At 39.2% G+C, this 25,237-nt stretch overlaps 2 long non-coding RNA genes and 1 other non-coding gene across 3 annotated transcripts in view; 1 reads left to right on the top strand and 2 right to left on the bottom strand.

The window, feature by feature from the left end:
• The window catches only part of LOC145508054 (uncharacterized), a 145,421-nt gene that overhangs the window by 54,783 nt on the left and 65,401 nt on the right, over positions 1-25,237 (bottom strand). Inside the window, exon 5 of the long non-coding RNA XR_014055327.1 lies at positions 18,878-18,934. This is a non-coding gene — a long non-coding RNA (uncharacterized LOC145508054). The remainder of the gene's footprint in view (positions 1-18,877; positions 18,935-25,237) is intronic.
• LOC145521444 (uncharacterized) lies at positions 1,703-9,891 on the bottom strand. Its single transcript, XR_014065390.1, has 2 exons — positions 9,781-9,891; positions 1,703-3,787 (listed from the first exon to the last, which is right to left on the bottom strand). It is a non-coding gene; the product is annotated as an uncharacterized LOC145521444 (long non-coding RNA).
• LOC145521927 (small nucleolar RNA SNORA11) lies at positions 19,676-19,811 on the top strand. Its single transcript, XR_014065759.1, has one exon. It is a non-coding gene; the product is annotated as a small nucleolar RNA SNORA11 (small nucleolar RNA).

Here is a 25,237-nt window from a genome sequence, read left to right as displayed (position 1 = left end):
TTTTCTTGGGCTCCAAAATCACTGTGGATGGTGACTGCAGGCATGAAATTAAAAGATGCCTGCTCCTTGGAAGAAATGCCATGAGAAACCTAGACAGCATATTAAAAAGCAGAGACATCAGTTTGCCAACAAAGGTCCATATAGTCAAAGTATGTTTTTTTCAATAGTCACATGCAGATGTGAGAGTTGGTCCACATATAAGGCTGAACACCGAAGAATTGATGCTTTTGAATTGTGGTGTTGGAGAAGACTCTTGAGAGCCCCTTGGACTGCAAGGAGATCAAACCAGTCAATCCTAAAGGAAATCAACCCTGAATATCCATTGAAAGGATTGATGCTGAAGCTCCAATACTTTGGCCACCTGATGCAAAGAACTGACTCATTAGAAAAGACCCTGATGCTCGGGAAGATTGAGGGCAGTAGGAAAAGGGGGTGACAGAGGATGAAATGGTTGGATGGCATCACTGACTCAATGAACATGAGTTTGAGTAACTCCGGGAGATAGTGAAGGGCAGGGAAGCCTGGTATACTGCAGTCCATGGAGTCGCAAAGAGTGGATATAACTGAACAACTGAACTACAACAAATCGAGTCTTTATCCTTGAAGTTGTTCAGTTGTGTCCGACTCTTTTCGATCCCATGGACTGTAGCCTACCAGGCTCCTCCGTCCATGGAATTTTCCAGGCTATAGTACTGGAGTGGGTTGCCATTTCCTTCTCCAGGGGATTTTCCTAACCCAGGGATCAAACCCAGACCTCCTGCATTTCAGGCAAACACTTTACCGTCTGAGTCACCAAGGAAGCCCTCTGTCCTTAAACTTAGCAAAATTTTTATATTCTTTAATGGTTTAATGGCAGCAGTATTTTTCCCTCTCTCTAACAAAGAAGTTCAACTTTTACTTCAGTTGAGTCTGCTGACAGTATTTTATATGCTTGCCTGAAATCAAAAGAGACATCTCCAATACTGCATCCTTTCAAGATTAGATGCTCAGATCAAGTTCTCAGTTTACCTATACTGACTTGAATTTTGGCATTGGTCTTGACCTCATCTTTTCCTCTGCCCTTCTCTGGATGGCTGTTGCCATCTGAAATATATTTTCATTCAAAACATACTTTTCATGTCATTTCACATCTTACCTAGAAACATGCTGAAATATATTTGGTTCTCATTCTTATTTGGAAAAAGAGAAATAAAGCCAATTTGTTATTTTAAAATCTTTAAAAAATTCTACTAAAGGCATTCTATCAAATAGTGTTGTTTACTTACATGTCTGAAGTTTTAAGAGGCAATACTTTAAAATACTCTTAAAATATTAAAATATTCCCTCCTAGCTCACTTAAATGAGCTACAAAAGGCAGAATGATTTCATTATATTGGACAGTATTATTAACATTTGTTCACTTTATCAGTTTATGAGAACATTACTCCAATTCAACACATTCTCTTGTTCCCTCCAAAACATAACAAAGGACAGAATCATAAAAGGCAATGATGAAACTGCAAATCAGAACTTAGCAACCCTAACTCTGAGTCAACACTGCTTCACCAAAACAGAAACAATCTCAAGAGAATTTAAGAAAGCAGCAGCAAAAAACTCCAGTGGACTATAACAAATCACCAACTGTATCTTCCACTGTGAAAAATAACTAGTATCCAGCTGGTCTTTTTTTTTTTTCAGAATTATATCTGCTTGTTCATTTTCATTTTTCCAAGGAAAGACCCATAGGTGTCACTAAATCCTCATTGAGTTTGTGATTTTTGAAAGAATCGGAACTATTCCTAAGCGTCCTTGAAAGAATATCAATTTAAAGTTCAATTCATCTGGTGTGAGGTAGAGTTTTACCTGATTTTTTCAAAAGATTCGTAAGAGGGCAGAAGTGCTCTGTATCATTCGGTGTCGTGAATGTAAACTCAATCACCGCCTTGAGGCAATGCTTTCAAACTCCCATCCATGGACTAGCATCCACTTCACCCCCAGGTGTCCTCTGCTTCCCTACTCTCCCTGAAACAGCAGAGATTATTTTTACACCCTGATGGCCTCCAAATCAGTACTCAGAGATCTGATCTCTTTCCCAAATTCTAGGACCCCGGGATTAAATAGTTTTTCCTTTCAGACTGTCCTCCACTTTAGATTCTCTGGAAGGCAGCTTTGCTCATGGTCCTTCTGCAGCTGCTCAGAAGTGCCAGCTAGCTGTTGCCCAGGAGATGGTTACCCACCACTCAGGTCTCCCCACACGCCTACTGCAGAGGTTTCCAGGCAGGATATGTGAGCACAGGGCTTTGGAATTACAAGAGTACTGGGTGTTTCTTGAGTTGCTCTAGGAGTTAATCTAACATCTGGTTTAGCATGTAAGCTGGGCACTTCTCATCCCAACATGACAATGCTAAGCTGAACTGTGTTAAGGCAAAAGATGAGGGGCACACTGTGCGTTTAAGCCCATGGTGAGTACATCCAGTTAGAGGGTCACTGGTTCCCTGTCTGACCAGGTCTTCTCTAAGCTCTTAATAGCTGAGATAAAAGGACACTTTCATTGAAACAAACCTACAACCACAGTATCAAAACAAATCAAGCTATGTTTGTTAAAAGACCAGAAACAGTGAATACTTTTGACATATATTAATGCAGTTCATTTCAGTCGCTCAGTTGTGTCTGAACCTTTGCAACCCCATGGATTGCAGAACACCAAGCTTCCCTGTCCACCGACAACTCCTGGAGCTTATTTAAACTAATGTCCATGAAGTCGGTGATGCCATCCAACCATTTCATCCTTGGTTGTCCCCTTCTCCTCTTGCCCTTAATCTTTCCCAGCATGGGAAACTTTTCCAATGAGTCAGTTCTTCACATCAGGTGGCCAAAGTATTGGAGTTTCAGCTTCAGCATCAGTCCTTCCAATGAATATTCAGGACTGATTTCCTTTAGGAAGGACTAGTTGGATCTCCTTGCAGGCCAAGGGATTCTCAAGAGTCTTCTCCAACACCACAGTTCAAAAGCATCAATTCTTCAGCACTCAGCTTTCTTTATGGTCCAAATCTCACATCCATACATGACTACTTGAAAAACCATAGCTTTGACTAGACAGACCTTTGTTGGCAAAGTAACATCTCTGCTTTTTAATATGCTGTCTAGTTTGATCATAACATTTCTCCCAAGGAGTAAGTGTCTTTTAATTTCATGGCTGCAATCACCATCTGCAGTGATTTTGGAGTCCAAGAAAATAAAGTCTGTCATGGTTTCCATTGTTTCCCCATCTATTTTCCATGAAGTGATGGGACTGGATGCCATGATCTTAGTTTTCTGATTGTTGAGTTTTAAGCCAATATTTTCACTTTCCTCTTTCACTTTCATCAAGAAGCTCTTTAGTTCTTCTTTGCTTTCTGCAATAAGGGTGGTGTCATCTGCATATCTGAGGTTATTGATATTTCTTCCAGCATTCTTGATTCCAGCTTGTGCTTCCTCCAGCCCAGCGTTTTTCATGATGTACTCTGCATATAAGTTAAATAAGCAGAATGACAATATTCAGCCTTGACGTATTCCTTTCCTGATTTGCAACTAGTCTGTTGTTCCATGTCCAGTTCTAACTGTTGCTTGTTAACCTGCATACAGATTTCTCAGGAGGCAGGTAAGGTGGTCTGGTATTCCCATCTCTTGAAGAATTTTCCACAGTTTATTGTGATCCACAGAGTCAATGGCTTTGGTGTAGTCAATAAAGCAGAAGTAGACATTTTTCTGGAACTCTCTTGGTTTTTCAATGATCCAATGGATGTTGGCAATTTGATTTCTGGTTCCTCTGCCTTTTCTAAATCCAGCTTCAACATCTGGAAGTTCATGATTTACATATTGTTGAAGCCTGGCTTGGAGAATTTTGAGCATCACTTTGCTAGCATGTGAGATGAGTGCAATTGTACAGTAGTCTGAGCATTCTTTGGCATTGCCTTTCTTTGGGATTGGAATGAAAACTTATCTTTTCCAGTCTTGTGGCCACTGCTGGCATATCGAGTGCAACACTTTAACAGCATATTCTTTTAGGATTTGAAATAGCTCAACTGGAATACCATCACCTCCACTAGCTTTGTTTGTAGTGATGCTTCCTAAGGCCCACTTGACTTCGCATTCCAGGATGTCTGGTTCTAGGTGAGTGATCACATCGTTATGGTTATCTGGGTCATGAAGATCCTTTTGGTGTAGTTCTTCTGTGTATTCTTGCCACCTCTTCTTAATATCTTCAATAGCATTTCTGTCCTTCATTGTGCCCATCCTTTATGAAATGTTCCTTTTGTATCTCTACTTTTTTTGAAGAGATCTCTATTTTTCCCATTCTATTGTTTTCCACTCTTTCTTTGCATTGATCACTGAGGAAGGCTTTCTTATCTCTCCCTGCTATTCTTTAGAACTCTGCATTCAAATGGATATACCTTTCCTTTTCTCCTTTGCTTTTCACTTCTCTTCTTTTCACAGTTCTTTGTAAGGCCTCCTCAGATAGCCATTTGGCTTTTTGGCATTTCTTTTTCTTGGGATGGTCTTGACCACTGCCTCCTGCATGATGTCGTGACCCTCCATCCATAGTTCTTCAGGCATTCTGTCTATCAGATCTAATCTTTGAATCTGTTTGACCCTTCCACTGTATAATCGTAAAGGATTTGATTTAGGTCATACCTGAATGATCTAGTGGTTTTCCCTACTTTCTTCAATTTAAGTCTGAATTTGGCAATAAGGAGTTCATGATCTGAGCCACAGTCAGCTCCTGTTCTTGTTTTTGCTGACTGTGTAGAGCTTCTCCGTCTTTGGCTGCAAAGAATATAATCAATCTGATTTTGGTATTGACCATCTGGTGATGTCCATGTGTAGAGTCTTCTCTTGTGTTTGGAAGAGGGTGTTTGCTATGACCAGTGCATTTTCTTGGCAAAACTCTGTTAGCCTTTGCCCTGCTTCATTCTGTACTCCAAGACCAAATTTGCCTGTTAGTCCAGGTATCTCTTGACTTACTACTTTTGCATTTCAGTCCACTATAATGAAAAGGGCATATTTTTGGGGTGTTAGTTCTATAAGGTCTTATAGGCCTTCATAGAACCACTCAACTTCAGCTTCTTCAGCATGTCTCGTTGGGGCATAGACTTCGATTACTGTGATATTGAATGGCTTGCCTTGGAAATGAACAGAGATCATTCTGTCATTTTTGAGATTGCATCTAAGTACTGCATTTCAGACTCTTGTTGACCATGAGGGATGCTTCATTTCCTCTAAGGGATTCTTTCCCACAGTAGTAGATATAATGGTCATCTGAGTTAAATTCACCCATTCCAGTCCATTTTAGTTCACTGATTCCTAAAATGTCGACGTTCACTCTTGCCATCTCCTGTTTGACCTCTTGTAATTTACCTTGATTCATGGACCTAACATTCCAGGTTCCTATGAAATATTGCTCTTTACAGCATCAGACTTTATGCAATAGGTAATAAAAAAAAATTGAAATGCCAATGTGTACCACCATGCTAAGTAATTTGAAAAGTCCAGAGGATAATCAGAGAAGAAATAGGCCAGCTAGTGAAGGAGGAGGAAAACCAGAGTAGAAAAACCATTGAGTATGTTTTGATCTGTTTTTTAAAAGGAGTGAATTATTCACTGGATCTAATGCTACTGATAATCAAGGGAGTTGAGGACTGAGGAGAGGCCCCTGGACAGAACAGTCTGTAAATCGCTGCTTACCTTCACAACACCAACTAGCATGGAGCGGTCTGAAGGGAGAATTGAAGGATAGGAAATAACTACTGAGAGCTAGCACAGTACATTTCTCAGAAGACTTTTGTTATAAACACAAGAGAATAAATCAGTAGCATCCAGAATACTTTTTAAAATAGGAGAAGTAAGAGCACGTTTGATTTCTGATTCAGTGGAGAAGGAAGACTAGATGCACCAGCAGAGAAGGGCTCCTGAGGCACAGCCATGAGTAAGTGATGGGGGACAGGATCCAAAACACAACTGATGGGTGCGGGGAGGGGCTGGAATCCAGTCAGTTCATCCACATACAGACAGAGGGGCCAGTATGTGTGAGGACAGGTAAGGAGACGTCCACACACAGGAGAGCCACAGCTTACAGAAATGCTCTACTGCCTTCAGCTTCTTACTGAAAGGGGCAAGGTCATCAGCTGAAATCGGGGATGTGGGAAAGGAATCAAAAGTTTGATCATAAGAGGAAATGAAAGAGTTCTCCATCTGACGACTATCTCGGTAACCAAAGCAACCATGTAGAGCTTTGAAGGTCACAGCCAGGACTTGCATTTCATTTAGCATATAATAGGAAACTATGTTTATAGTCAATCCTCCCATAAAATTATCTGCTTAGAGTATCCTATTCATCCCTGAGAGGTAAAAACTGTATCTGTGCCATATTCAGTTTTTGGATAGGTAGGTAGGTAGGGAGACAGGTGAATAGGTAGAGAGACAGAGGTATAGAGATGTATGTATGTAGCATATATATATGTAATAGATACTTACTTACATATATTCTATACTTAAGTATGTGTGTATATACTTATTTTTAAGATGTCCCTAATAAGTTTTTCTCTTTTTAAAATTTATCATATCAATACAATCAAAATCTCTCTGCAAGTGACATCATGCTTTGATCTTTCTCTCATATAGCAGATTTTCCAAATATATTTGTTGAGTTTAACAGAGAATCCACATAACATGAGTTTTTAAAAGCGTACCTTGTCAAAATCACCTCTAGATACAGCTGGCTCCCTGTGCTCTAAAAACTTGATAATTTATAAAAATGTTTTTTGAATGTTAATAATACTTTTAACATTTGAAAGATAGTTTTTCTTAGATTTGGATATTATAAATCCAGCTTGCCTATCTAATCAAATTTTCCAGGTTGTACCTAGAGAATTCTATTCAAAAATAAAGACAATGTCTACTTTATTCAAAAGAGTATTATATGAACTAATGAGATAATTCTTGTAAATCACTTTAATTCTTCAGAGACTAGTGTTCAATAAAGATAAAATGATATTATTATTCTCTGGAGCCCATGAGTTCTTTGTGTGCATGCTCCGGGTTAGGAGATATCAGTTGCACACAGGCATCAGCTGCTATGGATTGGTGCACACTCCAAGAGTCAGACCCAGACTTTCACAAATGCAGCCCTTTACAGATTGACAAGTTCCCTCTCATTAAGATCATGTGTATCAGCATTTAACAAGGGAGTTCTGGGCCCAAGGAGACTTGGTCTAATGATAGACTACAATGAAGTTTAATTAAAATTTTCATCTACATGAATTTTAAAGTCTTCAGGTTGCTGGAGAAGCCAGTGAAGATGTATTTTGTTTTTTATTCTGTTGGCCCAGATTTAATGATACTATCTAACTGTCAAGCTCTTAAAATTATCCCCTGGGCCTGTAACCTGACTCCACTCATTCCTCAATCTTTATAAGAGAGAAACAATAACTCCCAAGGTTTCAATAAATATAATACATCTTGCCAGGGTCCTGTTCTTTGTTTTTCTGCCAACAGAATGATTATTCTCTCTAAACCATAACCTCTTCCTTGGCTAAACTGCAGTAGTCTTCCATAGTATCTTTCATATATATCTTTTTACATTTTTAACATTGTATTATAATTTATAAACATGTCTATTAGGCAAAAAATAATGTGAATTACTTAATGATTTATATTTCATTTTTGTATTCCTAGTATCTAACACATTCTATACTAGAAGAACATATTCTGGGCTAGAAAATACATCTCAATAAAATTATAATTATACAATATGCATTATCTTAACACAACAGAATTAAATTAGAAATAAGAGAAACGAGTTAGAAAATATCCAAGCATTTCAAAACTAAATAGCACACTTTGAAGATATCCCATTGATCAAAGAAAAAAAAAATCAAAGGAGAATTAGAGAGTCTGTATTGAAAGATTTGTGATCTATCCACTGGATTGGAATGGCCAAGTTGAATGGATAAATCGTGCCGCTACTTACTTAACTTGTATAAGTAATACAAGACACAACGAACTTTCGGATCTTAGATATGCCAATATTCCTTCTGTATCCTTCCTAGTGTAGCTGTATTCCTTTTGTTTCATAAGATATATACCATGGGAGTCAAGGTATTTGGAATTCCACTCAGTAATCTTCTACATACCTACAGATCATTTCACCAGGCCATTCCTTTATTCTTGTGATGGTATAAACTTAGAATATAAGTCATCTTTCGATACTTAAAATAAAAATTCCTATTTGCTGTTAAAAAACACTTGGCGATGAAGAATTTTTATGACTGTATGTCAGGGATGAATAGCTCTAGTTTCATCAGTGTAAGTGCAAGGATCCAGGTGGAAAATTTGGCCTTTTTTATTCGGCTTGAATTCAAAGCAACACTATTTTAGAATTTGTCTTAGAGACGTAAGTGTTTCCTCTAGAAAACTGTACAGCAGGGTCTACAAGATGAGCAAGAACAAAAAGATCAATCTTTAAAAAGAATAGAGAGAGCTTTGATAGGTTAAACCAGAGAAATCAAAAGTCAACCTTTTTGGGTTTAGTTAATATATTTATTGATGACTAAAATTTTATGTCATATTTTATGACTAAAATAGTGCTTCCCTTTAGTAGCTAAAATCTGGTGGAATGATTACCTTCAGGAGGGAGGAAGGGAGAGAGAGAGTGGTGGGGGACAGAGAGAGAGGGAGAGTGCTATTTACTACTTTAGGTAGATGCTCTGATAGTCACGTGCGGGAGTGTGTGTAACAAAAGCGCCCAAAAACACTGTGTATGTTTGGGGTAAAGGATGGATGAGATTAGAAAAAAATCTAATTTTCTTGAGAAAGAGTGTGGTAGACAGAGAAAATATCTGGAGCAAAGGAACAGAAGAAAGAAGCTGGTTGTTGAAACTTCTTATTCTAATTGAGTGCAGAACAAGACAGGAAGAAGATAAGTTCAAAACTCTTCACAGAAGGCCTTCTCTCCCATGGCAAATTAGACTATTCCATAAGAAGTTAGTATTTCTCTTGAAAGGGAATGGATGAGTGAAGGCAGTGAGGAAACAGGAGCCAGCATGCAACGATTGATGAATTAATAATCAAGTAAAAAAGGTGACAAAATTTTTTAATATAATAGAGAAAACTAAGACTGAAGACAGGAATAACAGACAAAAGCTCAGGCTTTCCAGATAAGAGAAAGTATCAGTCAGTTCAGCCGCTCAATCGTGTCCGACTATGCAACCCCGTGAATCACAGAACGCCAGGCCTCCCTGTCCATCACCAGTTCCCTGAGTCCACCCAAACCCATATCCATCAAGTCGGTGTTGCCATCCAGCCATCTCATCCTCTGTCAGCCCCTTCTCCTCCTGCCCTCAATCTTTCCCAGCATCAGGGTTTTTCCAATGAGTCAGCTCTTTGTATGAGGTGGCCAAAGTATTGGAGTTTCAGCTTCAACATCAGTCCTTCCAATGAACACCCAGGACTGATCTCCTTTAGGATGGACTGATTGGATCTCCCTGCAGTCCAAGGGACTCTCAAGAGTCTTCTCCAACACCACAGTTCAAAAGCATCAATTCTTTGCTGCTCAGCTTTCTTTATAGTCCAACTCTAGTTGGAATATAGTAAACTAATGCTTAAAATTCTCCAAGTCAGGCTTCAGCAATATGTGAACTGTGAACTTCCAGATGTTCAAGCTGGTTTTAGAAAAGGCAGAGGAACCAGAGATCAAATTGCCAATATCTGCTGGATCATCAAAAAAGCAAGAGAGTTCCAGAAAAATATCTATTTCTGCTTTACTGACTATGCCAAGCCTTTGACTGTGTGGATCACAATAACTGTGAAAAATTCTGAAAGAGATGGGAATATCAGACAACCTGACCTGCCTCTTGAGAAACCTGTATACAAGTCAGGAAGCAACAGTTAGAACTGAACATGGAACAACAGACTGGTTCCAAATAAAGAAAGGAGTTTGTCAAGGCTGTGTATTGTCACCCTGCTTATTTAACTTATATGCAGAGTATATAATGAGAAACGCTGGGCTGGAAGAAGCACAAGCTGGAATCTAGATTGCTGGGAGAAATATCAATAACCTCAAATATGCAGATGACACCACCCTTATGGCAGAAAGTGAAGAAGAACTAAAGAGCCTCTTGATGAAAGTGAAAGAGGAGAGTGAAAAAGTTGGCTTAAAGCTCAACATTCAGAAAACTAAGATCACGGAATCTGGTCCCATGACTTCATGGCAAATAGATGGGGAAACAGTGGAAACAGTGTCAGACTTCATTTTTCTGGGCTCCAAAATCACTGCAGGTGGTGATTGCAGCCATGAAATTAAAAGACTCTTACTCCTTGGAAGGAAAGTTATGACCAACCTAGACAGCATATTAAAAAGCAGAGACATTACTTTGCCAACAGAGGTCCATCTAGTCAAGGCTATGGTTTTTCCAGTGGTCATGTATGGATGTGAGAGAGAAAGTAACTAAGATGGAATTAAGTCAATGATAGAAGGGATAAGTAAAGTTGACAAGTAGAAAAATAATTAAGAAATAAAGATGAAACAGTGCTGCTGTGTCCAGCTCAGCAGGTGAGAAAGACCTGAATTGGGGGCAAGCGCATAATTAAGAGACAGAACATATAATTTGGCAAGCGGGGAGTCAGGGGGCCCTCCTGCTATCCATGGAAGGAAGCCAAAATGGTTCCTGTCAGCCCGCACTTTTATTGGCAGAAGTTGCATGAGATCATTAAGAAATAGCTGTACTGGGGAGTTTGATCAGCACACCATAAAGAGGGAGTAAAGTTAAGGCTCTGCTGTTGATCAGAAACATCTTGTTTTGTTTCCATGGAGACAGATGCAGGGGCAGGCAGTGAAGCGGAACAGAGAACATGTCCAGCCCCAAGAATGTGCATTTGGCATGCTCACTAGGACAATCAGGAGGGTGCAGTTTGCCACACCCTCGATTCATGGGGCAGGTTCTGATCTCTGCTCCACCAGGCTGCAACAAACCAGGCTTGATACCTGATGGGCCATGGGTAAGGTAAAGTTGCTAAATAATGAGTAAACTGAAGATCTGGAAATTGGTGACAAAGCAGTTGATGGGGCTTCCCCACCCAAACATGGACCCTATCTCTTCCACTGCATCCAAACAAGGACAAGGTACAGTTCTGCTCATCATCTTGTTCCTTGACTACCAAAGTGTCTGGTTCTGAGTGCTCTGAGTAGGAATAGACCCTATTAGGAGTGAAAGGTAATACATTTAACTTTAAACAACTTGAGGTGGATGTACCTGTGAAACCTTCAAGCATAAACACATCACTCAAGTTAGCAAAATTGATTTCTATCCCAAGAGAATTTGAAATGTGACAGAAAGATCAAGTCAGTTATTAGGGAATATTTTGTAGATACTCATATGGATATGTTGCCACTTCAGTATTTGTGGGATCCAAGCTAAAAGTGCAAATGGAATTCCATACATCACAGATTTAACTACTTAAATGTAATACAATTAAGCTAACACATTGTTGGGACTTCCCTGTAGCTCAAATAGTAAAGAATCTGCCTGTAATGCAGGAGACTCGGGTTCGATCCCTGGGTTAGGAAGATCCTCTGGAGAAGGGAATGGCAATCCACTGCAGTATTCTTGCCTGGAGAATCCCATGGACAGAGGAGCCTGGTGAGCTACAGTCTGGGAGGTTGCAAAGAATCAGACACAACTAACACTTACACTAACACATTGTTGAGAAGAATACGTGCTAGCCTCCTATGTTGACAAATACATCATTACGATGACAGAATTACATACAGAATTCTCAGAATCCTCAACATTTTCAGAAAAGATATATAGGCACAGGGAGAACTGGCCAGTGGCTCTGGATCATGGCCCACCTCCCTTCTCTTTCCACATTGAATTTCATCGTAAAGCCAGGACCTCACACATCAAAGGTCCATGTACTCCTTGCAGAGCTCTGTCCACAGCCAATGCCATGGCCCAAGGGTGTACATGCCTACCCCATGGATGGCCCACAGATGAGTGTGCCTGAGGAGGAAGAGGATTTCATAGACCCTGGTAGGATGCTTGAGGCTAGGAGATCAGAGAATTAGAGACCCTCAGGTTCCCAAAACCTAGCCTAAGAGGGGGCTAAACTGGAGAAGACCCTGGGAAAGGCTTCCTCTGGACTTGATCTGAAAACAACACTGCACATTGGAGCAAATCTGATAGACTAGTGACAAATTGTCTGCAAAACCCAGACCACAGAAGGGGACAGAGATGAAACAGACAGACGAAGAAGCAAAACAAGAAGTCCTTGAAAGACAGAACTGAAACCCAGTGATGCTGCAGTCCTCTTGAAGTCTAGCTAACTTTTTGTGATTAATTTACAGGAGATTTTTCTCTGGTTTTTCTAGATAATGAGTTAGTTTTTGTCCCTTGTCATCAAATTATCCATGATTCAGAAAATACAATTATTAGAACTATAAGAACATCCAAAGAGGGAACAAATGCAAAATGGGCTAAGAATATGACCTGCTATTTCACTGAGTTGACTGAGCTGATGCATTTCACACAGAACATGTGGACATGGTCCAGAAAAAGGAATCAAAGACCCACAACAAATTTGTACTAACTTCATCAGCTTTTTTAAAATTGTTTCCTTTATCTTCTGTTCTTTCTAAGCATTATACCACAAACTACACAAATCAAAAAGGCCATATTTAACTTAGGAGTTTGGGGTTAACATACACAGTATGTATTTTTATACATACTACTATGCATAAAACAGATAAATCAGGACCTACTGTATAGCACAAATAACTATATTCAATGTCTTGCAATAACCTATAAAGGAAAATAATCTGAAAAAGAACATATTTTTGTATATATCTATAAATTGAATATATATGTAAACTGAATATATATATATATATATATATATATATATATATATATATATAAACTGAATCACTATGCTGTACACTTGAAGGTAACACAACATTGTAAATTAACTATGTACTTCAATTTTAAAAAATGATTTTTAAAAAGCCCATCCTTCAATTAATACTTCTTTAAGTTCATTAAATAAAGTTAAAACTGTTATCAGCCAGTTAATGTACAATTACTGCCCACTTTTCCAGCTTCAGCATTTAAAACAATCCTATTGTATTTCATGTGCTCTGAGAGAATAGATATCTGACTTGGTTAAACAACGTGCACAGAGAAAACTCACACATAAATTCATTCTAACAAAGGTCTGTGCTATACAATGCATGAGAAGGAGAGAATGTCAAGGAACAAACAATACAAACCACTGCTTCTCAATTCCATCAAGACCTCTTTTTCGAGAATTTAGCCGGTGATAAAAAATGAGAAACAGAATTACTGTGGCAAAGACAAATTACCTTGTGCGCTGGGAGGAGAACAGCAAAAACATGAAGAAAAGGATCACATCCCTTGCGTAAACAGGTTTTCACATTTCAAGAAATAGACGCAAGCAATTCTGCAGGAGTTAAGTGAGTGCTTTTAGAAGTCCATCAGGCATAATGGGCCGAACCAGCATAAACATCAACAGAAAATGCAGAGTACCATCTGAGTCCTTGCACTAAGGGTGTAAATTGTACAAATGAAATGAGGGGGGGTGGTAAGTAAATTGTAAAAATGGAATATCTATTCTGAGACCTAAATAAGCCACTGACAGATGGAGAAATTCCCTTCACCCTAATCATGAGGGACCCATGTGCTAAACAGAGAAGAAGCCACTGTGGTATTAGTGTATCTGAGAACAAAATCATTGCCTTAATAACACATGCACATCACAGAGGCTACAAGCTTATAAATACCTAATGTACAGGGACAAAGAATATATAAATAGAATGCTATTTCATTCTGAGAGAGGAGAATATTTATGAAATGAAGAAATACATATGCATTAGGACTAGCATGAACTCAATGAACATAGAATGGAAAATAGCCTAGAAAATGTCTTAGCTACCATGTCCTCAAATATTTTCATTTTACACCTGAGGAAACTAAGAAACAGAAGGGGTAAATGCTTCTTATATCATGAATGACTCACTCTCAAAGCAATATAAAATAGTGGGGCAATATCCACAATTAGTTCAAGGCTAATTTTAAATATTCAATGTAAACCAATACAAACAATAAAACAAAATTAAAATGAACATATACTTTTTCATTCAAAATTATCTCATTAAAGTGTTTATTCCCTCAAGGAAATAATAAAATTTTAATTCTTAAAAAAAAACCCAAGTATTTAGTAAGTATCTACTTTAATTAGAACATGGAAAATATCCTGAGATTTTAAAAAGACATAATTTCTAGGTCTGTTTACCAAAGGGGAAAGATGGGGGAAGGGATAAATTGGGAGTGTGAAATTGACACACATATACTACAATATTTAAAATAAATAACCAATTAGAACCTACTGAATAACACAGGGAACTCTACTCAATATTCTGTGATAACCTAAATGGGATAAGAATTTGAAAAAGGATAGACACATGTGTATGTATAACTGATTCACTGCGTTGTATACCCGAAGCTAAAATCATAAATAAACTATACTCCAATATAAAATAAATATTTAAAAATAAATAAATAGAATGCATAATTATTTTAATCCTTACAGTTTGTTTTGGCTCATAATAAACATCAACCTCAAGACTGACATAGACTGAGTATAATATAAACAATAGAAATATATTCTATTTTATTTTTATGATTTAGTTTTATGATTCCCACTCTATCAACCTGGGGCTTCCCTAGTGGCTCAGAGGCAAAGAATTCACCTGACAACACAGGAGACGTGGGTTCGTTCTTTAGGTCAGGAAGATCCCCTGGATAAAGAAATAGAAACCCACTCCAGTATTCTTACCCAGGAAATCCCATGGACAGAAGAGCCTGGCAGGTTACAGTCCATGTGGTTGCAAAGAGTCAGACAGGACTCAGCGACTAAACAACAGCTCTATCAACCTAGGTCAAAGCAAAGGGTCAGCTGACCCAAACTGCATCAGATGTCAGATGTTGGAGCTGCCCCATCTCACCTACATACACTGTTTTCCCTTCCTTATTGTCTTTCAACCAAATGACATGACTGTGGAGCTCCTTGAAAATCCTCATCCCTTGTCAGTAGGTTTACTCACTTCTCAATATCGTGCAACAATTTGCCAATCAACAACCTGCTTTCTCCATTGATCCTAAGGAAGGCACTAATCAACAGACATATAAAATCTTGCTAGTTTTGCCCTCATTTCAACTAAGGCTTTTGGAGAATGACTGCATGTCAGGAGTCAGGTAAGATGAGGACAGACTCGCTAAGAATCAAGTTGCTGAACCCTTCCACCCTGGATGCCATCATTCACAGTGGACAACAGCATTAATTTTTCAATGCCATTTTGCAATTGTTCTCAACACTGAAAATACTGTATTTGAAGATCATTTCATTCTCTCCTTCACTTAAAATCCTGTTTATTTTTCAGCACCACAAGGGACATTATTCCAGAATGGAATGACCTGTGTGGCTAGAAATTATACCGTGACCTGTTTGGTAATATGTAATATATATGGAGTAATTTTGGTGCTACAGGTACTGGAAAATCTATTTCTGGAATTTGCAAGCCAAGTGGCCCCATAGCTTATTCAATGGCAATGTCAGAACCATGTTGCTGATTTTCTGTAGCTCTCAGAGACTATATGCCGCAAGGTGTGTCAAATGTGCCAAGATTAACTGTGGAGGGTGGTCCAGTGGTTAACATAGCATGCTTCCACTTCAGGAGACACGGATTTGATCCCTTTTCAAAGAACTGGAATCCCACATGCAGTTCTGTCCAGCCAAAATTAAAAAAAAAAAAGAATGCCTGTGGGCTTTGTGATTAAGGGAGATACTCCCTCAACTAAGTAAGAGAGCCTCATGTGCTCAGTCAGAAGTCTCTTTTGACCTGGTCCCTCCAACCACTACTCTGACTCGCAAAACTTGTCAACATGAGTTTCTCTGCTTCCCTTGGAACTGCTTATACCAAATTCTTTCAGTCCAGAGTGACTTGGAGGTGTTAAGGGGCAAAATGATAATAATGATGAGGATGATGGCGATAACAGAAGAGAAGGAGCACAAAACCAGGAATGAATGCCACAGTGGTAGATACACATATCTCAAAAATAAAGGTGCCAAGAAGTCTAAAATTCAGACTTTATAGAAGCATAAGCAGTAAATAGGAGTTTAGTTGCTGACAACTACCAACTAGAAGAAAGTATAGATTTAATGAGTGACACAGAGTTGATTCTCTGTCCGCTTGAAAGGACTTTTGCAGTATTTAAAACAACAAAAATCTTAAAAAAAAAAAAAAAAAAAAAAAACAACCTCATAAGACAGTTGTAGAACAAAGCATATAAGGTGTCTATGAGTGCAGAGCATATTAAAAAGAGACCCCAAATTGTACAGCTAAGAGAATTCAGGGCTCAGTTCATGGATGTCAGTTTTACACTCTGGTCTGCTGCTCAAATAGCTACAGTGCATTTGGCAGTTCACCTCACAACTGCTTTATCTGTTATATATGAAGAATGCCACGTATTAACATTCTCAGTATTCTGGTAAAAATAAAATTAGCAACTGTTCCGATAATATTGTTAGAAATGTGAAGTAGTCCATAAATCAATACTGTAATTATTACTTGAGCAAATTAGTATCAGACTTAGTTTCTATCAGTATCAATTTATAATAATACAGGACCATTGGGCTATGCCCTTGTCAGTACTCTAGCAGGAATTTTGTTTTTAGATTCCAGCCCCATCAAGCTTTCTCTCAAGGGATTTGCTTCCTCATAAAGATGGAACTTCCTTGGCTGAGTGATTTTCCAGAGAGGCAGAACTTTCTTTTTATTATGAGCATATCTTACAAGTGAATGTTCAGCCCAGAAATTTTTATTCTTGGAATAAAAGACTGAAAACTTACTTATACATGGACTAGAGACAGGAACAGTGCACCCTCCATATATTACATGTTACAAAATCCTACATGCTGAGAGTTTTCAGAATCCAAAATCTCACCCTGGACCCAAACAAAGAACATTACTTCAGAGACACAAGATTGACAGATTTCACAAAGGAACAGTGTACCTTTTACACACAAATATAAACCATCCCCTGGTGGCTCAGATGGTAAAGAATCTGCCTGCAGTGCTGGAGACACGGGTTCAATCCCTGGGTCAGGAATATCTCCTGGAGGAGGAAATGGCAACCCACTCCAGTATTCTTGCCTGGAGAATCCCATGGACAGAGGAGCCGTGGGGGCTGTAGTCCATGGGGTCCCAAAGAGTCAGACACAACTGAGTGACTAACGCTTTCACTTTTTGTTTTATAAACAATCCTATACTGCCAGTGATAGCTATTTCCTCCTATTTCCCCAAACTCAAGTGTCTAGCAAAGAAGAGTCCACAAACTTGAATAAAGACAGGCATGTTACCATTTTCATTTTGCTGCATTTTGTTTCCACTTTGCTTAATTATCTGCAGAGGTTCATAATACAATTAAAATATATCTACTAATTGGTTTTACAATTTCTGTCAACATAGGTGGAAACCAAGCACATTAAGAGTTCATTTTCTTACAAATGACCGTGTTTTATTTTAACATGGTGATTGACTGTAAATTTGTCCCCTAAAATCAACTATAATGAGAGTAATGAGGAAGAACAGGAATGAACCCTAAAGACAGCAGGTATGGTGTCAAGGGAAAGTTTACAGGTGGAAAGCAGGACACAATTCAGCTTACTAAGCACAGCGGGGAAAAGAAAATCTAAGACAGCCATCCAGAGGAAGAGGGAGAAAGATAAAGCTTTTTTCTCACAGAACCTGGAATGGTTCAGGTTGGGCAAACAGTTACTTTCGAAAGCAGAGACACAGAGGAGGGACTAAAAGCAGAAGCACTGGTTGGAAGTCTACTTAAGAAGAAATTTGATCCCAGAATTTCTACCCCTTTATAGCCCCCTTGCTGCCTGGCAGAGGACTGGGCTTAAGTCACACACAGTTACAGAAGAGTGGAACAAGCATGGAACAGGTGAGAGCTCCTGTGCTGCAAAATATGGTCCATTAGACCATGCCCCTTGTAGGGTCCAAGAATATGGAAAAAGGAATTTATGCGTCAGGCAAGAAATGGGGTTACACTCTAGAGACTCTGGCTACTTCAAGAGAAAACCTGCAGATCCTTTCATTTGGGCACCCAGGAACAAGGTCCCCAAGACAGACAGATGAAAGGAAGGATGGGGAGGGGGAGGGGAGAGGAGGGAGGGAAAGAAGAGAAGGAAGAGAAGGGTGGGGTGGCGGGAAGGGAGGGAGAGAAAGAGACGCTGAGAGGTTCCCTACATTGGGTGCTCTGGACCTGCCCCAGCCTGGGCCAGTGCACCCATCTTCCAGCTGGTGGAGGCTGAGGACACCCATCCATCCCTTCTTCTCTCCTGCTCCAAGAGGGAGCCATCAGGTCTTGGAGATTAGAAGCTCCATCCCACTGCCCACAGTGCATGCTCAGTCACTTCAGTTGTGTCCAACTCTGTCCGTGGGATTTCTCAGGCAAGAATACTGGAGTGGGTTGCCATTTCCTCTTCCAGGGGATCTTCCCGACCCAGGGATTGAATCCACATCTTCTGTGTCTCCTGCATTGCAGGTGGATTCTTTACCCACCGAGCCACCTGGGCTGCCCACAGTGCTCAGAGGTAACTCTGACCTTGGAAGCAAACAAAAGGAAAACCCCCATGAGAGAAAACACCCTGCTTACTTCCTGTCCCAGACCAGTGCTTCCCACACTCTTCTCCTGTGTGTGCTGACTCAGTAAAACCCATGCATCCACACCCATTTACCAGCTCTGTTTCCAAGGAACTTAAACTCAGATCTTACTTGATTTATTCAATTGCATTGAGGTCTTTACATCTCTGACAGTTTCAGAATAGGCTCCTAAGGAAACAACAAAAAGGGATCAACTATTGGCCTGCAAGGAAAACAATAACTTGTACAAGGAAGAGAATGAAATAGTATGTGACACTATACAACAACTCCACTCTGGATAAACACAAAATATTCACAATAAATAAGTAAATATGACTTATTTAATCTAAATAAGAGACAAATGTGTTGGAAGAAAAAAGAGAAAATATTTCTGTTGGGCTGGGGACAGGGACATGAAAAAATCAAATCTATTTTCTACATGAATGATTCAATAAATAATCCCTTAAAAACTAAATGATGGTTATTTAGTATGTGGAGGTAAATAACAGAAGAAACAGTTAAAAGGTTTGAAAGCAGATGACTTGGGAAAGCAAAAAAGGTGGACCAAAGAAATGCTGCTTTTATTTATATGTCTTCTAGAGCTACTTGATTTTTTAAACTTTTCACAGTAGTTACAAAATACAGATTCACATTTAACATATGTCTGCATATAAAAAGTACCTACTAATTTTAGAAAATCCATAATAGTAAAATAACATAAAAATAATCTATAGCCTTGATACCCCCATCAGAGATAGTAAAATAACATAAAAATAATCTATAGCCTTGATACCCCCCATCAGAGATAATTATTTTTAACATTTTATTATGGATTACCTTGGTTTTTTTCCTTTGGTTACTGTCTTTCACAAATTTTAATTGTTCTGTATATGGAATTTTCATTCACTTAATATTATATTAATATTATATGGGATGCGCTCAAAGCAAAGGCCTGAAGAAATGGCTTGTCTGCTTACAACACACCAGACAGGAATCTGTACTCATTGTAATGCTTACAACACACCGGACAGGAATCTGTATTCATTATAACAAAGGGCACAATAAGTGTGGCCTTCTTACAAATATCCATCATGTGTCCCCCACCCCTTCACATGGCTGTTGGGCAGGACAGTGGGACAGGGCTCAGTACTGGAAGAAAATCTGCAGTATTTGGTTGGAGTCCTTGTCACCTAGAGCCTGTCTGGTCCATGTGTGGGTGGGCCATAAGTGGTCTTAGAAAGGCTTTAAACCTCTCGTTTCAAGGAGAAAAAACAAAAAAGAAAAATAGATTCCAACTATATGGCATTCTGGAAAATCCAAAACTATGGAGACAATAAAAAGATCAGTGATTGCCAGGAATTTGCGGGGAGATGAATGCAGAAAGTACAGAAGTTATTTCTACAAGCAGTGAAAATACTTTGAACAGCATTATAATGAGGAATATACGTCATTATAGTTTTGTCCAAATCCATAGAAGCTGCAGCACTACTCACTTAATTAAAGTGAACCCTAAGATGAACTGGGGACCTTGGTGATTATGGTGTGTCAGTGTAGTTCATCCTTTTTTTTTTTTCTTAAAGGTACCACTCTGTTGATAATGGCTATACATGTGAGGGGAGGGAGTCTATGGGGAATTTCTGTAGCTTTCTGTCAATGCGTTGTAAACCTAAAACTTTTTCTTTAAAAAAAGGTCTCAAAAAAAAATTAACTCTCAGGGTAGATGTTTTGGTAAAACTTTTGTTTCACCTTTATATATGTATATATATATATTACATGTGTATATGTTTGTTAGACTGTGATATAAAATATATTTTTAAGAATAAAAAGTTTATAGGCCACTGTAGTTAAATTATATTGGCAAATAAAAACACAGATTAACCTGAAGACATTACAAGCATTTTATGACATTTTTACTTTTATAAGCATTATTTTGTTGATAAAATATTTCATTATGTTTTATAATGTTTAACAATTCTCTTCTTTTTGTATTTTTACAGAAATCTCCATTCGTCTCTATTATAAATAATGCTGCAACACATATCTATGAGCATAAAATATTATTCTACATAGTTTTAGTGTGAAGATACCCACTGAGTCTCATTCCTAAATTATCAATTTGCAGGGACTTTCACACCTGAAATCATTTTGACAAAATTCCCAATAAAGCAATCTGCAGGCACTGTAGGCTCATTCTGATGAGACGCTCCCTAAGTAAATGATTTTCCAGTTCTTTGGTTTTAGGAGTTTTGCCATCTCCCCCCTGGAACTTTTCACTTTCCAGGAGAACTTCAGGTTTTCCCCATTGAGCACTAAAACAAATAAGTCATTCAGTTTTTTTTGCTGCATTTGCTTCTTCCATCATTGAATTCATTTCAATCTCTCTCCAGGGGCTTATAATCTTCCTTCCTTGTCTTCTTGACTCACATATATTTAGGAAACTCTCCATTTTTCTTCCTCAAACATGCATCCTTCTTGCAGGTCTTATGATTTATTTGGTTATATGTGCCTTTGCCCTACATTTGTAATGTTGATTTAGATTTCTTATCCTTATGCCTTTATATTTTGGACAATCTTATGCCTTTCCTGTTCACCATTTTTGACTACCACTTATTAAAGATACCAATGATGTTTCACTCCCCATGAGTTAAGAACCACCATACATTGCATCCCCACTGGATGCCAGGAGTGTGTCCATTGTGTCAAACACAATACCTCATTTTTCTTTACTACAACTTGTAAATTATGGATTAGTGGCATTTCACTTTTACATGAAAGGAAACAAACACAAGTTGTAAAACAACTGGACCCATGAGGAACTTGAAAAAAAGAGCTTCCCATTCTACTCCCTAGAAAATAGAAATGGGAGAATAAGCAATTAGTCTTGTCTGTTGGTTTATTTTAAACAACTATATTGAGTCAAACCAATGAAATGCAAGTATAGTTGACATTTTCTTTTCTGTTATTATTGTCACTGTTTAGTCTCTAAGTCGTGTCTGACTGTGACACCATGGACTATAGCCCACCAGGCTCTTCCGTCTGTGGAATTTCCCAGGCAAGAATACTGGAGTGGGTTGCCATTTCCTGCTCCAGGGAATCTTCCCCACCCAGGGACTGAAACTATGCCTCCTACATCGGCAGGTGGGCTCTTAACCACTGAGCCACCCAGGAAGCTCATTTTGCTTTTTACTCTCTGCTTAAATGATTACTTTTTTCATCTGATTTTCACATTGCCTGAATTAAATCTTGGTAAGGGTTAATTAGCAACACTTTGAGAATCAAATGCTAGCTGCTTGATTCTAAATACCAGGCATTCAAAATATATGGTGGAACTTGGGGAAAAAATATTAATAGATTGTGTAAGTCTATCTCCACTATTGGGGGAAACTATTCAAAAAGTGATATCTAATCTGCTGCTGCTAAGTCACTTCAGTTGTGTCTGACTCTGTGTGACCCCACAGATGGCAGCCCACCAGGCTCCTCTGTCCCTGGGATTATTTTTGTACAGAATAACTCATTTATACCTAAAATTTGCATTTGCTGTTTCTAATATTTTAAATTATTTCATGTATTCCATTGTTTGATATCTGCAAGTCTGTAAAGACTTGAAAGAGTAACCTTCTTGATGTGATCTTTTAATGCAAGATTTCTGATGCCAATGGTAATTCCTTCACTTTCTTCTCCTTCACTGATGAGAAGAAACAGTTCAGAGCAAGATGTGCCAGAGATTGCTTCCAACAGCAACACTTTGTACTCTTTCTTTTCTTCATATGGGACTTAATCCTGGCCTTTGTCTTTATTGATCTACATCATCTGTGGAAACCCTGCCTCAAATGAGTTATCATTAAATCCTTCAGTCTCATTGTCTGTATTCATGAGTTAAGCAGTTTTCAGGCTTACACTATACATGTCCAAACCATAATGTTTCCTTTTCATTCCTGCATTGTTGCTGGAACTTGTATGTTTGTGTCTACATCATGGGTTTTTGTTTCCCTTTTCATTTTCTTGCTCTAGGCTGTATTTTGTGGCATCACACCTTGAACCTATTTTTCCGCACTTCCTTATGTTCACAGTCTGTATCTATCTGCTCTCAGACAGAAACCCTTCTTTCCAGGCTTTTGGCATCAAAATATGCTTTCTTCTCCTCACCCTGGCCATTGTCTCAACCACAAGCATACTCTTTGACTGTGTGGATCACCACGAACTCTGGAAAATTCTTAAAGAGATGGGAATACCAGACCACCTGACCTACCTCTTGAGAAATCTGTATGCAGGTCAGGTAACAAGAGTTGAAACTGGACATGTAACAATGGACTGGCTCCAAATAGGAAAAGGAGTACGTCAAGGCTGTATATTGTCACCCTGCTTGTTTAACTTATATGCAGAGTACATTATGAGAAATGCTGGGCTGGATGAAGCATAAGTTGGAATCAAGAATGCCGGGAGAAATATTGATAACCTCAGATATTCAGATGACACCACCCTTATGTCAGAAAGTGAAGAGGAACTGAAGAGCCTCTTGATGAAAGTGAAAGAGGAGAGTGAAAAAGTTGGCTTAAAGCTCAACATTCAGAAAAATAAGATCATGGCATCTGGTCCCATCACTTCATGGCAAATAGATGGAGAAACAGTGACAGACTTTATTTTGGGGGGCTCCAAAATCACTGCAGATGGTGACTACAGCCATGAAATTAAAAGATGCTTACTCCTTGGAAGAAAAGCTATGACTAACCTAGATAGCATATAAAAAGCAGAGGTATTACTTTGCCAATAAATGTCCATCTAGTCAAGGCTATTGTTTTTCTAGTAGCTATGTATGTATGTGCGAGTTGGGCTATAAAGAAAGCTGAGCATCGAAGGACTGATGGTTTTGAACTGTGGTGTTGGAGAGGACTCTTGAGAGTCCCTTGGCCTGCAAGGAGATCCCACCAGTCCATCCTAAAGGAAATCAGTCCTGAATATTCATTGGAAGGACTGATGCTGAAACTGAAACTCCAATACTTTGGCCACCTGATGCGAAGAACTGACTCATTTGAAAAGACCCTGATGCTGGGAAAGATAGAAGGTGGGAGGAGCATGGGACAAAAGAGGATGAGATGTTTGGATGGCATCACCAACTCAATGGACATGAGTCTGAGTAAACCCCGGGAGTTGGTGGTGGACAGGGTGGCCTGGCGTGCTACAGTCCATGGGGTCACAAAGAGTTGGACACGACTGAGTGACTGAACTCAACTGAGGATCTCAATAACAATGTGTGATTCTGATTCCAGTTCTAATAAACGGTATGGATTTTTCCCCATACCAGCAATTCCCTGCCTGAGTGTCCTGCACCTAACTCAATTCTGATGAAGACAGCGTCAGACCCCATGGGTAAGGACTCAGTCCTAAAAGACTGCCCCCACTTCTGACGCCAATCTCAAATCCACATTGTCAGCAGGGTTTCTGACCAATCCGCTATAGGTCAGAGCTTCCAATGATCTTTTCCTTGGGCTTGATTACTTTGCTAGAGTGGCCCAGAGAACTCAGAGAAATATTTTACTTACTAGACTATCAGTTTATTATAATAGGATATAACACAGGAACAGCCAGATGGAAGAGATGTATAGGGCTTGTTATAGGGAAAGGGCACAAAGCTTCCATGCCCTCTCTGAGTGCCCCCACTCGACTCTCTCCGTGTTCACCAACCTAATACCTCAAAGAGTCTGGTAATTCTGGATTTCATGAAGGCTTCATTAAATAGGTATGATTGATTACATCATCAGCCATCGGTCCCCCATTCAACCTCCAGCCCCTCTCCCCTCCCTGGAGGAGGTTGGTTTCCTCCCTCTTTATGTGCTTCCAAAAGCCACCTCATTAACGTAATGAAAGACAACTGTATCGCTCTCATCACTTAGGAAATTCCAAGGTTGGTAGGACTTCTGTGCCAGAAATAGGGCCAAAGACCAAATATGTATTTCTTATGATGAAGAGGATATTACACAACCTTGTCTGTTTCTTCCAGCTGAGAGTAGTTCAGATTTTCTTTTTTTAGGTGACTATCAACTTGATATGTTGAACACACACTTGCATATACAACTAAAAAGTCCAAGCTCAATTTCTTCGCATTATATGAGCACCAAAAGTATACATGTTCTCAACCCACACCTGCCAGTTTTGCTAAATGTCACACACAGCACTTGCATGAGGTCAGGTTGTCTGAGAAGACCTCAGCTGGGCATCAGCATGTGTGGAGGTGAGGGGAGAGGGAGCAGCAGGGACTGGGCAGAGCCTCAAACCAGACTCCTGTAGAAGGGAAGGCGAAGGAGGGAGAATTAAGTGAGAAGAGTCTCAGACTACAAGCTCCATCTAGAAAACATTTGTCCAGACCATCAGGGATAAGGTCACCCATTAGAGGACTGTGCATCATAAGAACAGGGTGCCTCAGATGCTTTACTGTGCTCAGATGACAGCCAAACACACCCTGAGAGAACTGTGGCTTTAGCACATAATCAGCGG

This window comes from Giraffa tippelskirchi, chromosome 1 (assembly GCF_054371585.1).
Source record: "Giraffa tippelskirchi isolate mGirTip1 chromosome 1, T2T-mGirTip1v1.2.pri, whole genome shotgun sequence".
Taxonomy (NCBI): Eukaryota; Metazoa; Chordata; class Mammalia; order Artiodactyla; family Giraffidae; genus Giraffa; species Giraffa tippelskirchi.
The sequence above is the reverse complement of the archived record's forward strand: the minus strand, read 5'-3'. Positions and strand labels throughout refer to the sequence as shown.